This window comes from Prinia subflava, chromosome 7 (genome assembly GCF_021018805.1).
Source record: "Prinia subflava isolate CZ2003 ecotype Zambia chromosome 7, Cam_Psub_1.2, whole genome shotgun sequence".
In the NCBI taxonomy this organism is placed as follows: Eukaryota; Metazoa; Chordata; class Aves; order Passeriformes; family Cisticolidae; genus Prinia; species Prinia subflava.
In genome coordinates this window covers 16,097,956-16,111,327 of record NC_086253.1, presented here as the reverse complement: position 1 = coordinate 16,111,327, position 13,372 = coordinate 16,097,956, and positions in this window count along the sequence as shown.

Here is a 13,372-nt window from a genome sequence, read left to right as displayed (position 1 = left end):
TATGTATTTTGGATGCCATAAGGCTATTTATTTTTGTGCTAGGAAGAGGCCAGCTGGTAGTAGGGGAGAACTTTGGAAAAGGGTAGCCTGACTGGGCTCCTCTAATTTGGTATCTTCTGTGTTGCAGAAGATACCAAATTAGGGGAGAACATCTACCTGGTGTTGCAGCAGCCTAGCAGGGAGCACTAGGCAGGGATTATCAATGGTTACCTCACACGAATTGGCACCAGCAGACATTTCCTTATATTTTCCACAGTCTGATGAAGCTTACCTATCCCACCTGGAGAGGACATTGCTTTAGTTTCACACTTTCCATTAGAGGCAGAATAAGAAGCACTGCTGAGTTTCAGATTCTCCTGCCTCGTAAGGGAATGCTGATGTGTCAAAGTGACAGATAATTCTTAAGAAATTTTTGGAAGGAAAGGAGGTAAATATAAATCTGATACTTTGTTACATCTCTTCTATGAGCAACTGTTTTTAGAGCATAAATATTTAAAAAGCACAAGATTAAAAGTAAAACAAGAATGATGAATTATGTAAACTTACATAATAGTTACAATATAATTGTGATTTTTTTTTAGACATCATAACTTCTTTTTGTAATTCCTACAATGATTAATGGCAATGAAGAAGGCAGACATTTACAGGTATTGGAATAAAATCAAGAAACTAACTCAAGAGAAAAAGTATTGTTGTATTTTGCATTTCTATGCAAAACATGATTTAAAATTTATAAGAATAATTATGTAGCCCATGTACACTGTTGACTGAATGTAAATGAATGTCCCTCCTCTGGGGTAACCCTTGCATGTCTTGTTATCCAACTTGCATTTGCAGATTGGAAGTATAACAAAAAAAGCCCATCTGTTTTAAAAGAAATTACATCATTAAAAATTCAAATAACATCTGATTTAAGAGGCAACTAATTTTCAAAGCATCTGATAAAATCATCCTCACCTGAAAGCCTGTTATTACAGCCAGTGAACACTGGGTGTATGCATCAAGTTAGCAAAAGAAAAAAAATCTAAAGATTCCCTCTGGGCAATAAAATGATGGTTTTATATGTGGAATTTTTTGCAATGGTTCATTGAGGGAGCATTAATAGTTCATCAAGATGAAGGGTTAGATTCACAAGATATTTGAATTTTGTACATTTATAATTTCCAACCTTTATTTTCTCAGACTGAAAGCTTTTGAACGCTGAATAAAATATATTTTACTGTCTTCAGATCTGCATTTTAGATGCACTGCTGTATTTTGCCATTTTCAATGCAAGAGGCTAAGGAACTTTGTATTAGACTCTTATTTCATTCTGATATTGAAAAAAAATAAAGGAAAAGAAGGCTATGAGACCAGCACCATGCCAAAAAGTCCCTCTTCTGTGGCTAAATCTCAAAAAAAGAAATCTATCTGAGATAACTTTGCACAGTCTGAGGTTTCCAAAGCACAGTGCAAGGAATAATTATTTATACCAGTTGCCAGTGAGGTGTAGCTTTGCTCCTCCGTCAGCTGTTTGTGGAAATGTTGCTCTACTATTTGAAGAAACACAAGAAAGTAGTTTCCCTGGGTTACTGCAGCTGGCAAAGACACTGCCATTCACTGAGCAGTGTTGTTATAGGAAGTTTCAACAGAGTGCAGACAGACTTTCAAAGCTGAAGGGAAACTTCACGACCTTTCAATAAATACATAACAGGATAGCTGGAATGTGAGATAATAAGAATAAACAGTCCATTGAAGTATTTTATTCACAATTGAAACTTTTCTTCCATTGCCTTAATTTTCAGACTAAAAAGTGGCTGTTACTCTTCAGTTTTCTTTCAAGACTTTTTATTCCGCTGATGTTTGTGTCCTGAGTTTAATTAAGCTTTATGAATTCCTTACAGCTGGAAGACTTAGCAAAGGCTCAGATATGCTTTCCTGGCATGAATACTGTTATTTTCAGACTGAAGCTGGATTTAATTGGATGGCAGAATAAAAAGCTTATTGCAATAAGTGAATCAAATTAATGTAGGAAACTACTGAAATATTTACAGCATAAAGAAGAAATAAATGATCCAGTTAGGTGCTGTATTACTTGATGTGAATGTAAGTCTTAATATGAGAGAGAGTGGTCATAAAAAAAAAAAGGAAGCAAAAAGGGATTTGACTAACCCTTAGAACATGTCTTAGTACCTTAACCATCTATACCATGTTGCCTTTTCTCAGTAAATTACGCATACCACCATGATGACTTCACTCCTAGGTCCTCAATTAATCTACTCCTTTTTATGATCTTTCACACCTTTCATTGTGGTCAAGAACCTTGTGAAGGATGAAGTGGATGCTAATATTTATACAGCACTTAATGTTATTGGGTCCTGACCTGGCTAAGCACAACAGTTATATAAACACATATGGGGGAAAAAAAGAGAATTGCTGCAGGGCTCAGCATGCATTTGTTCCTAGAACTCAGTTTTTCTTGGTCCTCTGGGCACAGGAAATATCAGATTATTATGACACTCTGACTGTGGTCTGTCAATAAATTAATATTTAACAATCAAGAGAGATTAGGAACTGAATGTTAGCTTTAGAAAAACACTCCAAAATTCCAAACTAAGCTGCTTCCTTGAAAACAATAGGCAAGGTCCAACAGAAACCAATTAACTTGAAGAGTTAAATAGACATTTGGAGAAGTGCTATACTTAAGATTTGAAAAATACAGGTTTAGGAAGAGGAGTGACCTAATATAGAAATGTTAAACACAGAGTTTGTAAAAAATACCTCAGTAGCTGAATGGTGAAGGTGTGGGAAGGGCTACTTTTTTCTCTATACATATAGAAGTAATTAGAATATTGACAGAGAGACAAATTTTGATCATTCTTGGAAAAAAAAGGTAAAAGTTTAGGTTAACAGACCTATGTAACTTTGAAAGGTATGCAGGTAGATTGTAAGAAAGTTGTTATTTTCCTAAATTAGTTTGTTTTAAGGAAGTAGCTAGCTTTTTTGGGTGTTTCAAAATGTTTTTCTCTAACTCTAAAGCACCACTGTAGAAATACATGTGTGTGAAGAACCTACAGAAAAAAAAGCCTCACTCAAAAGACTTAACAGGGTTTTTTTCTGTCTGCCAGTAAGGGATACTTAGAAAAAGGCTGTGGCTGGCAAGTAAGAGAAGAGGCTGAGAGGTAAAGGCCAAAGTGTACATTTGAGATGCAAAACCATCTCAGATTCAGTGACTGGGTTGATAAAGTATTTTCTTTCTAATCATTTGTCATTTTTTATCTCCCTATCACTGCAAATGATATATTCATCAGTATACAAGTGACTGCATTTCCTATTTCTGTTTGAGGTTTATCCTTTAGATGGTTTTTTTGAGTTTTGTTTATATGTTTACAAACCTAAGATTAAGTGAATGCAGAATGAAATATGAATTATTAAAAGTAGTATAAGACTGCTAAATATCTTAGCCATTGCTTTTCTAAATTTTCAGTATTTGTGGTTGTAAACTTTTATTAGAACAATGAAACTTGGTGTATTGTATTAACTTGACGTTTGTGGAATGCCAGCCTCAGCTCATTTTTGTCAATGTTTAATATAGGAATAGAGTAGTCTCCATTAGAGAATGCAGCCCATTCTAATCACATTTCAAGGTGAAAATTTGCTAATTCTTTTCTGATTTAAATCAAATTCTCTCATTTGAGATGTTCTTACACGGCTGCCAGAAAACTGGCTTAGATTTTAAAAATTATCAATCCACTACTAGGAAGGATATCAGGGCAAATTCATCATTTAGTTATACTGTTGTTTTTTTTTTTTTTTTTGTCTGGATCTTTTTTTATCCCTGAATAGACATAGAACCAATTTAATTCAATAGGTTTTGTCATTTGGGGTCCATCTATAGTAAAACAAAAAAGCAACTCGTGCTGAAAAGAACAGTAGAGTTTCTCATACCCATCCCGATCAGAACCAGTATAAAAAGGAAAAAAAATACTGAAGGAGAAATGAAACAACATTTTTAAGGAAAGATACCATCCTACAAATGTTGAGGTACAGCCTTTAATGTTACACCAGGGTTAAACTAAACAAGAAGTTGTAGCTGAGTGAAATACTGGAAGTGTCTGTGCAGAAACCCATGCAGCATGGGAAACAAGCATGAGGAACTGGAGCTCCAGAGTGACAGAATCATGACATTGAATCAGTTGGAGGGACAGCTACTCTGATTGTACTGCTCCACCAGATGGAAAGCTCAAAGATGTGTTTCAGGTATGTTTTTGCCTTCTGCATCAATAGATATTTTTTTCATAGATATTTCTATTCTTATAAAGTCAGATGGAGGCCAGAGAACATGCATATCACATCCCCTTAAGCTGCATTATTAATCAGCAAAGGGGTCTGATCCAGACTGAAAAGCTGTTCTAAGGAGCATGTGGTGTCAGGTGCATCAGAAGGATCACTGTCATCACCCTGACTCCAGTGTTTTCCATCCCTTTCCAAAGGATGAGCTATAACAACCAAAAATTTGCTGAGAGAGCACTTTGGAAAACATAGAAAAGAACTTGTGAGAAGATGTTTCCATGTTCTTTGTGCAACAGCTTTTGCATTACTGAGTATTTGTTATGGTGTACTGTATGGGAAGGTTTAAGGGAAGCTGGAATACTGAAGAGAAGCTTCAGGCAGTTAAATTCCTCTGCACCATGTAGGGACTCTTAGAATGGAATGTGTTTGGAGAGGTGGCAAATTCTGCAGTGTGGGTTTACCTACAGTTTTCATGCTAAGGTCCCAGCTATTCTATTCATCTGACTTTTCACTTACCTTCAGTCATCCCCCAGCACATGTACTGGCTGCACATCTTCCCCTTGTGAAGGCAAATTAAGAGGCAATTTGGAACAAAGCAGGAGAGCTCTGCTATCTGACAGATGAATTTTCTGTGCTGAATTCTATGAGTGAAGGCACTCAACCTTACTCATTCTTTGGGTTTCTCAGGAGGAGAGTAATCATCTGGACAAAGGGCAGGGGGGACTTTGTGCTGCAGTGCAATCTTATTTTCCTAAAAGAATATTAGATCTGCAGAGGGCAATTTGAGACACGCAGAGGAGTCCAAGCTTTAGTAAACAATAGTATTTATATAGACTCTGTCTGTGAAAATATTGCAAAGTATAGAAATCCCTAGAACAATAAATCTTCTTGTTCTTTCTGATGGAGATGGATTCTAAGGTCATCAACTATAAGGATCAGATGAGTCTCACATGAATGCTTTGGCCCAGAGCTGCACTGGTAATAAACAGGATTTTTATTACATTTCTAAGTGCTTCATGACATGTGTTAAATTACTGTAGGCTTCACAAACTGCAGCACAGAAGTATTGTGCAATTGGATAGTTCAAATTTGTTCCTTTTGTTCCATTTCAGCACAGTGGCTCAGCTTCTCTTGCAGAACAAAAAATGCTATTTGCTTATTTCATATACTATCTGATCCAATTCTTGCATTATTATAGTAAATGACCCAAAGACTTTTCATGTTATTATAAAGTGAAATACTTTCTCAATTGTATTTTTTAGCTGATTTTGTATCAGCTGGTCTGTCAGTACTCTGAGTTTGCACCTAAAGCGCAGGACGTATAAGCCCATCTCAGGCTATGATAACCAGATGTATCTGAGCTTTCCATCAGCCAGGATGGTGACATGCACCCACCTCCTCCTGGCCATGCTGTCCAGGCTAGATCAGCTCTTAGTGTATAGTTTGTAATTTAGATTATAAACTTTTTTTAAAATCAGGGTCTGTTTATCTACACTTCAAAGTCTGGTGAATCCATGCATGCATTTGAACCCATGTTACATCAGTCTGTTAACTCCATTTCTGTGTTTGGACATGTTCACTCCATTTCAAAAATCAAGACTGAAAGAATTATTATGATTCATTGTGAAGCAGAGCTTCCACCTCTCAGTCAAGCCTCTCAAAGAAAAGGCACAAAACAATAAGTATTGTGCACAAATTCAGTGTAAAACTGAAGTAAATTAGTTGTGGCATTTTTGTTTTATCACTGCAGGGAAAGCTAGGGACATATTTAAGTTTCTGCTTTTAATGAAACAAGTATGTCCAAGTTTCCTCAGAAGAGCTGATTGCCTAGTGCTGTTTAATCTTCCATTTCATTAAGCACTTGGAATGAATAACGATAAAAATAAAAATGAAATAAAAACAATTCCTGCATTTTTGCATTTCAAAATCAGATGTCTAAAGGTTAAAGCAGCAATATTACAAGGTGAATATTCTCCTAGTAAAATGAGAAGGAACTTTAAATGCAGGAGCATACCCAAGTCAGTGCCTCTCCCTAAAACACTAAGGAATATTAAAAAAAAAATAAATTGTTTTTATTGATTTATTCATGGCAAACATCTACCTTCACATCTTTGCAGAAATGTTCCAAAACCATAATTTGACCTTGAGGTAGGTGGTATCTTATCCTGGACAAGCTATTTTTGTGGAACAGAGAGATGAATATTATCTTTAGTTGTTCTTTAAAGAATTCTGAAAACAAATGCAGAGGAAAGAACATCTATAATTTATATTCAGAATAGCAACTCAATAACTAAAGGTTAACAGTCTAGAAAAAATACAACAAAAAAACCTTAGCCAATTGTTAGTGAAGTAACCCTGTACTAAAGGGAATATTTTTATACCTAGTTCTAGTTTAAAGGGAGAAATTCTGGGAAGTTACTGAGAAATAACTAAGGTGAGAATTTAAAATCAAATAGCTGTCTTTAGTAGCTGTTCAGATCTCTTTTTTTGTTCTAGAAGCAAGCTTTTAGGCTTTGCTGGCATCATAGTTGATCAGTTAATTTGGTGTTATTTATATCTGAAAATCTGTAATGTTACTTTTCCTTTCATTCTGACAGTATTGTCAAAATTATTTTGGGAGTTATTTTTAGCTGCCAGTAGAGAAATTTCCTAGGTGAAAAGTATAAAATTCTATCATGAAATTTATATTCAGCTTAGATTAGTTTCTTTCTTTTTCAAATATCCTTGTTTGGTAATTTCTTATAATTGATCTACATTATTAGTTCATATTAAATTCATTTTCTTAATATGTTTGTATGTATTTTTCTTTCAGGAGTAAAAAAAACTAGGAAGTTTTTATGTGGTTGTGATTTTGTGCTCTTTTTCCAAGCATTTTTTTCTTTAAAATTAGGGCTTAACTTATAAAACAGCTTTTTTTGTGAGAATCATAATAACTTCAAGGATGCTTCTGTCATAGTGCCCTTGGGTAATTTTTTTTTTTTTCTACCAAACCACCTCTCCTCTATATTGTCTATTTGACAGATGGCTTCACTTCCACGGCAGTTTTCCTTTGTAGCCATATTTTGGTCATGGCTCATATTGTTTCAGCTATTTGTTTCTGTTTAAGAGTTCAATATCACTGCATTTATTCTAGGAAGCTGCCACTCTGCCTACCAGCTTCAAAGAGATTTCACCCACCTATTAGCACAAGGGGGCTTCATAGCTACAGAATTATGTTTCATTAGTCCTATCCATCAAAACATGATTGCCTGCATCACAGGGAAGTTAAGACACTGGACATATCAAGTTCTAAGGTCATGCAAATAGATTCTTCTCCTAGAGCTTGTCAGGTGCATCCAGCTGGAACACCCAGGGGTCAGGGACAATACCGCACCTGTTATGGTCTGGAAAGAAATATCTGCTGTTGAGTGGAGAAAGAGCATGTATTTGTTAAAAAAGAACATGTATTTTTGGAAAGAGGCAGAAGCACATTGCAAAGAAGTCTGAATGTTGGATTTTGACTAAGGTAAAATTTGTCTGCTACAGACCAAGCAGCCAGAATCGAGCTTTTTCTTATTTGTGTTACGATTTGGTCCCAAATACTGCGTAAAAATCATGCAAGTTTTCTCCTCTTGATTATCAAAAACTTTTGTATTATCTGCATTCCAAAACAGTTTTATAAGCCTGGGACAGATTAATCTTGTCACCTGTATGGGACCACTTACTTAATGAGAAAGTTTTAAATTAGGTCATACAATAATTCTCACAACTTTTTACTGTCCATGTTGAAAAAAAGAAAGCGTCCACCAGTAGTTAAATGCAAAGAGAATTAATAAGATATTTCAAGCACCAAATGTCACAAAAACACTACCAGACTAAATTTTCAAGGGCAGGCCATTAAATCGGTCTCTCACTTTCTTTTAAATGTAATTTTAACTCAGAAACAATCTCAGCAGGTAGATAAGATTAAGTGGGAAATGAACCAAGCCAGAATTGCACTCCTTTTACTGGAGAGGCTCAGGAAGGGGTGATGCTATGTAATTTTTTTTTGCCAACTTCACATGCATCCACTTGCCTTCCAAACAAGTAAGAGCATTTCCAACTGCTTGCCATGGGAAAACTGCTTATTAGCAAACACACAATATTACTCCTTATACCTTAAAGCAGATGGAGTCTGTATTCTAGGATATTTTTGGTCAATTTGTCAGCAGTCCGGTAGTTGATATGAAAACTCCTTGATTGGAAAGAACACAGAAATGGATGATAGGTGCTTGTTTATAGTCCTCACTGTACCAGCACAGAGATTTCATTTGGTGCTACACAGACAGAGTCAATCCTCTACAAAACATGAATCTGCTTTTATAACACAAGACATACGACAGAAAGGACTGAAGAAACTGCTCCGAGAGGCCAATGCCAAATTCCTAGGTACTGTAAATACAGGCAGATCTATCAGCACACTCAGAATCAGCACCAAAATCAAGACAATAAAAAGACCATATGTATTTAATGCCCAAGAGCTGGTACTCAAAACAGGATTGTCTGGTCTGGTGCTGTGCCTGATTTTACTGATAGCATGCCAGATTTCTGGTTTTCTTCATGGAATGTTTTATTTTTGAAAGGAAGCCTGGACAGCCACTTCAGAAGTCAATATACTTACATAGTTCATGTTTTTAAGGCCCACTAAGGCACTATAGTGGATGACATCTATACAAGTAGACAATAATTGTTTGCAATGGAAACAAACCTCTATTAGTATAGCAATTGAGGATTCTTGTAAATATAGCCAATTCAGGGGCAAACCGCAGATTTACTTTTTCTCCATTCAGGATCAAATACTGATATATGAAATTTTAGTTCCAAATACATTTGCAGGGTTTAAAGAAGTGCATTTCAAAAAGGCTATGTCATTGCATAATAATAATAATAAAAAAGTTCAAATCTGGACACTTTGGCACACAACCTCAAATACGAAATGAATGAAGGCACTGTTGCATAAAAATCTGAGCTTATAAATTTGAATGATCCCCTGGTAAAGATCTAAGAAATAATTCAATATATTATAAAATATTAGTGATAGAGCAGTCTTTGATGGTTTGTGTATTCTGAGCTCTTTGAATATGATAATCTTTCATTTTAAGTCTTGTTTCTGAAATAGAACAAAATTATTCTAATATGCATGCCAGACTCTCTTCCCATAGGATGTTTGTGAGTAGGTTTTCTGCACAAACATGGTAATTATGCTGTATTTACTATTTTTACTGTTTATGATGCTATTTGTGGTTGGGTGTGAGTGGAATAGCTTCATGTGATAATGACTGCATTTTTTATATATGCAGCTTGTTGCAGTAGCAAGGCATCTCCCTGTTATAAAAGGATATTAAAGTTATAATCTGCCAGCCAACATTAAATTCCTGTAACTCCCAGCAGCTGAATTTGTTAAAGAAGTTGATACCCCTCTAGGTCTCTGGTGAGGGCATATGCTGCACCATAATACACTGCTTATCTCTGGGCATAGCTGTGCAAACAAAGGCTTTGTGAAGGATTTGCTTCTCTGATTGGGAGAACACTGAATTCAAGTTATTTTTTGTTACATATTGAAGAACCTGTTCTTGTTGAACACAGAGAAAAAACTGAAATAAAAAGACCGTGTCTGGGATCCTGCATGGTCCACAGTGTATTGGGGTAATGAGAGAATTTTAATTTGCCAGCTATAACAAATTTTTTTCTTCTAAAATCAAGAACAACAACAACAACAGCAGCAAGCCACTTAAAATGAATGTAAATGTTCTTTGGGGCTTCTCTTCATCCCCTGGTCACAGTGTTAGGACCTTTTTGCCAAATTTGCCTGCTGCAGGTGAAACCCCAGAAAACCAGGCTGTTCCCTGAACACAGAAGAGCAGACACTCATTAGGACCTCAGGCCTCTGCTCTACTCCCCTGAGGCCCTACTCCACTATGTGCCTCTCCTCTTTTTCTCTGAATCTCAAGTTTTCTCATTTTATTAAACCTCAATGACCCTTTCTTATTCATTCTGCCAAATGATCCCTCATTACATGACCCCTTTCTGTTAAGTCCCAGGATAAGTAAAAAGAAAGCAAAATAGAGCTATGCTATCCAAATGACTACATTGATATTATTGGTAAATTGAATGTTCTATTCTATGTATTTATGCCACATCTCTTAATTAAAATGGTAATACATCTTTTCCTGAGTAGTCTACAATCTGTGCAATTTTCCCCCTAAATCTGAAGTTAAATTAAATTGAAAGCAGAAAACAGATGAACAGCTGTCTGTAATAATAGGTTTGTAAGTGTTTTAGTAGACACATCAACAGTTTTTGGTATACAGATAGGGAAATGGGACATATGGCAATGGTGAAGAGCAATTATGACTTTTTTTGAACATGCTAAAAATGCATACACATATTCATAATCACTGTAAAGCTCTCCTTGTTTGAAGTTCTTTATCTTCAAGTTGTTTTTCTACAATTACATCCTAGCAATGATGCAATATATTACCATATGAAGCGTGGCTACTATTGTACCTCTTAAATGTCTATCAAAGGCAGTGCTTTAATGATATAAATTACCTCAGGGTTTAAAGCAAATTTTGCAATGACTCTGTCTAGCTGTCAAAGTCTTTATTGCTACACATAAAAAATGACAGAGTTATATTTGCAAGACCATGGCACTTATGAAGCCTTTGTAGTCTCTTCAATAATTTCTCTGCATCAAATATTCATTTTATTGTCAGTTCTTACCTTATTTTCTGCCAGTGCTATCCCGTTAAATCTAACCATGTTAGATCTTCAGTCCTTCCATACATTTAAGATTTCTGTACATCTGACTAAAAGTATGACACAAAAGGATTATGTGTGATTCAGATTCATGTGTACTTACCAGTATTCTCACTAGACTGATTATGCATTTTTTTCTTGTGATTTTCCTAGTAATGTTTCCTCTTTGTGGCTGCCAGATAAAAGCTTGATCACAGTTCAGAAAAGAGATGGGTGACAGAGTGATGGGCTGAGTTGCCTGAACATGAATTGTCATCAGATTTGACTCTGGGAAAACTAGATTGATTGTGAGCAGAAAACAATCTTGCCCTCAATGGCATGACACACTGACTTAAGACATTATCATGTTAGCCAAGCTGAATAATTTAAAATATTATATGCAGTGTCATATATTTGCTGGTTGTTATCCCCTTTTAAGAGCCATTTTCCTCCCAGTGATCACAAAAGGAATGAGAAAGAAAATATTCTTTGTAAATACATAAATGTATAATCTTCAAAGAGATAAATCTAGTATGAAGTGAATTTACATTATTTCAATTATGATCTGTACTAATGAGGAATTATAGAAGTGATAACTATCAGTTAGAATTGGTTGCATGAAGGTTAGGCAGAGGTCCCTGCAAACAGGAGAATTTCTCTCTGGATTGGGCACTGATCTAAAAAGCTGGCAGTTTAAATACAATATATCCCTTTCCCTTACAAAGATTCTGTAGTATCCTGAAGACTAATGAGTCGGTGCCTATGAGTCAAGAAGCACATACATTAATTTTATATCAACATTTGATATACTTGTGCTCATTCAGAGGTGGTCTTACTTGATGGAAAAGCCCTGTTGGTTTTGTAAATACTATCAAATGTTTTAACAAATTTCTTTGCCAACAAACTCTAAAATCTATTCTATTTTGTACTATGAGTGTGTGGGGAGGGGAAAAGTCTACTTATCCAGGGTACCTGTTCTCTTGCTGCTCTACATTTACAGAGCTCTACTTCAAAAAAACAAACACTCCACCTTACTATGGAAAACTGCATGAGAAGGTAGGGAGGGGAAATGAACTTTCTTTTCATTCAAGAAAGTTTGAGGCAAAGGTAAAATGCGGAAAGAAAATATTTTTTTCCATGTTAATTTATATGGTTTTGATGTGTTATTAAAGCTAGTATGAGAGTAAAACAAAACAACAAAAAACCCCAAACAAACAAACAAAAAAACCACCAAAACCCCAACCAAGGAAAATCAGTCTGAAAGAAGACTGAAGCATGTAAAAAACCACAATATTACCAGAAATAAAATGAAGGAGAGTTGCTGGTGTTCTGACAATTTTACATGCATTTAGTTCCTTTAAAAATTTGGAAACCTTTTCAAAATTAATTTTCTGTACAATATTTCCAGGTAAGAGAACACAAAAGTAACACAACAGATCACAAAGCCATTATTTAAAAAAAGTTATAAAATCCTACAGTGTGATGCATTACTGGTTTCACAAGTTCTTTTGTAAGTGCTTTGCAGAATAATAAGAGATAATTGTCCAGAACGGTAGGAGACAAGAAGTTATGTTCCCTGGGCAGGAAAACAAGGTAAATAGCCCACCTTTTTTTCAGTGTCAAAAAAGGGCCACAGTCAAAACCATCTTTTTAAAACATGTAATATTATTTTATTTAACTGAATCCTGAGCCATTTGGGATACAGCTTATTTGTGTTTATTGTATTAAAACAGACTAATCAAGATTCTGTTTATTTGTGACAGCTTTTATATGAAAAACATTAATGAAAAATCATGGTCGTCATGCTTTTCTACAACTGAAAAGAAATTGCCTGGTTGCACCTTTATTTAAAGAAGGTAAGAACAAAATCTACAAATATGTCTATGTCAGGAATTAAAACATTTCTAACACCAATTCAACACAAAATTCTATTGAGTATTAAAAAGGAAGTTGATAAGTTCCTGAATAAGATATAGGCTATATTCAATGAAAGTCAAAGGGAATGGATATCTTCAGAAAGTTATCAATTCCTAATAGGCAATGTGAAAACTCTTTGCTAATTAGAAGGCCCGTAGCTGATTTTATTATTTTCATTCTGACAGTACCGATAGGGTGCCTCCAATTAAGGGTCATCACTGAGATTCTCCCAGAGCAGACACTGCTTGCTTGCTCCCCCCTTCCTCTCTTCCTTCCCTATCCAGCAGGATGGAGTTGAAAATTGGAGCCACAAAATTTGAAAATCAAAGGCCGAGATAAGAAAAATTTACTGAAAACAGTAATGAGATAAGAAAAGGAACGGTAACAGCAGCAATATTAGTAACAAAAGGTATAAGATAAAGAAACA